The following is a 2,952-nucleotide window of genomic DNA, read 5'->3' on the forward strand; positions in this document are numbered from 1 at the left end:
ATATATATATATATATATATATATATATATATATACTCGCTTAAAAGCTGCATTCCGTGCGGACTTTTAAGCTAGCTCCTGCGGAGGGCTAAATGGGGCTTTGGCCCAAAACTGAGGGGAGCAATAATAATAAAACATTTATTGGTATCCTACCATCTCAGATTTATATCACAGAGAATCACATTTGGAGAATTTTGTATCACTGTGACATTTGGATATCATTATAAAGCAGCAAGATGAAAACTATTCTTGGTTTTTACCCTTTGGTGTTAGTACGAAGAGAGTGTTGCCATTTCCAAATCTAGAACAACCAGCATAGAGCTGACCATGGGAAAGTACTGCTGTATGAGATGAAGTACAACAATTTTGAGTGATTGTCCTTGAATTTTGTTAATTGTATTATTGTAGGTAACGGAGGTAACTGTTACAAAGTTTTGACATTAAATTCAAAAAGTTTTGGCCAGTTTTCTAACACAGAATGTTGCGTTTATTATAGCTAAGGGAGGTAACTCTTGTAAACCGTTTGAAACTTCTCAAGGTCGCCTTACCTGCTAGAAATAGCAGCCCAAATGCTCTTACATCAGATCCCACTGCTGGATTTCAAGAACCTAATGAAGGTCAGATTATCCTGATTCCAAAAAGGTATATGTCTACGTAGAGCAAATGTAGACAGAGATGCAGAGGTCTCAGACAGACAGAATTTCACTTTTATTTATATAAATATATAATTAACAGGGTTCTTTCAGTTTCCATTTCCCATATCTACTCACACGGCTTTCGTGCAACGCAGTGGGACTGAACCTGAAACCATGTGGTTGGAAAGCAAGCTTCTTACCACACAGCCACGCCTTGCCAGCTTTTGTTTTGTTTTTTCTTGAAAGAACCATGGATCCTTTGGATAGTTTAATATTCAACAAGTACAAATATAACATTCGGGGAATGTAAGCGTGTTTAATTGAAACAAAGGAAGAAAGGAGGGGGCGGGAAAATGAATGTTCAAGCATCTGCTCACTATGTAACAGCGGTGTTGTTTCTATGAAAACGACAGATGACGTCAGAAGAGAAAAAAACACTGTCGTCTGCTTCAAACCAATACCGCTAATACCGAAGGAAAAATCAACATGAATAATAACGACGGTAACAAGAATTACAACAGCAACAAAAACAATAATGGAAAACGTGAGTAGACAAACGGGAATGCTTTCAAGTCCAACGAATATTTCCCTTCCCAAGTTTGACACCTTTTAAGTCAAATAACATCGATGGTTCAATCAACAAGAACAGCCGCAGCTGTGTATCAGTGTCATGGGTTGATTTTTCTGCCTCAGTATTGATGAGCAGCATCAGTAACGTTGACAACAGTAGCACTACCAGAACAAAAGCATCCACAACGAAGTTATAACAAAACTGCCTCAAACGGTTCAGTCATACCAGTAGACGGCGACTCATTTAGAAGGTTTCCGTAAAATTGTCAAACGAAATGGCCAATGCACTTTTTTTTTAACTGGTACCGATAAAAGAGTTGAATAATCCTAACAAATGCACTTGTAATATAAATGTATCAACACGATAACTGGTCGTGTTGTAAATTTAACACATGAACTGACTGTAAAAACGCAAGACACAAGTGAAGCCACAAAACTTTCGCCTCTCATGACAAGCATTTCAGAACAATAGTTGTGAAATTTACTTGTGAAAAAGAAGCACGTACCCCACTCTAAAAGATTAGGAATTTTCGTTAATTCCTTCTAACACGGAGAAAAGATTAGCGCGGGTGAAGGTCGAAAATGATCCGTCAGCAATAAAACTAAGGTGGTTGCTGACCACCATAATAGTCAAGGAAGAAGATGATAGGTGTTTCCTACACAGAAAGATTTCAGTGGAAGAACGGGTGGTCGGTTATTGCTAAAAAAATGTTAGCAACAGAGATAGTTTTAATGCCGAGAGGTAATATTTATCCCCACTTAAACGTGAATGTTCTGATAGAACAAACTATACTTCAGTAGATAACATGAGAAAAGCTCTCGTATTGGCTTTTGGTATAAAATGCACTCTTGTTTATTTCGCTAGCGGGGGGATAAATTTCTGCCATCTCCAGTGCCGAGACTACCAGATCACGTGATTTTGACCTTTCTTGGTCTTATCGGTGATGGATGCTCAACAGCTAGAGATAGCAGCGACTCATCTTCACGCCGGCGATACATAGTGAAACAGTGCCAGAACAGATGCTGGTGTCGTCACATAAGAATCTCAAGCCACAAGTCAGTCATAGTTTGAACGTATGTACAACTGAGATTTTATCCAGTGAATGACCGATGTTCACGTGATAGTTCAGTGGTCCTACAAGAACTTTCCGTGAACACAGCTTATAAATACAATCAATGTTTCCACCAATTTCGCAGTGGAGACATCCGAGGCACCATGGCATTCTCCACTCTTGCCAATTCAGAGTGTTTGGGGTCAAGTTGTGTTACATTCTCCTAATAGTTGTTCTCGATCGAGGATAATCGAAGAAGACACGTCACGGTACCTGAATATCTACTTGGTATATAAGAAAAAAATTAGATACCCCTCCCCCACTCCGGGAGCGTTGCTAACAAATACTTTCTCTACGTCGTATCATGTTGTTTCATCTTATTATTTCCATTAATTGTTATTGCATGAACACCTTTGCTATTAATGTAACAAATAAATTATGTTCCGACATAAAAGGAAAAATACCTCTAGTTACAATTGTTCATGTGTTATATTGCACGGGAATATTACTTCTATGGGATGATGGTTTTCTTTTAAACTTTTTCCTATCACACATATGAAAATGGGTGGAGGAAACATTAAGAAAATTCCTTCTTTGCAAAAAAAGGCTTGTCGTGCCAACCAAAGCCTTGTGAGTGGATGTGGATTTAGTAGACGGAAACTTAAAGAACCCTGTCACGTGCGCATATATATATA

Source organism: Octopus bimaculoides, chromosome 25, assembly GCF_001194135.2.
Source record: "Octopus bimaculoides isolate UCB-OBI-ISO-001 chromosome 25, ASM119413v2, whole genome shotgun sequence".
Taxonomy (NCBI): Eukaryota; Metazoa; Mollusca; class Cephalopoda; order Octopoda; family Octopodidae; genus Octopus; species Octopus bimaculoides.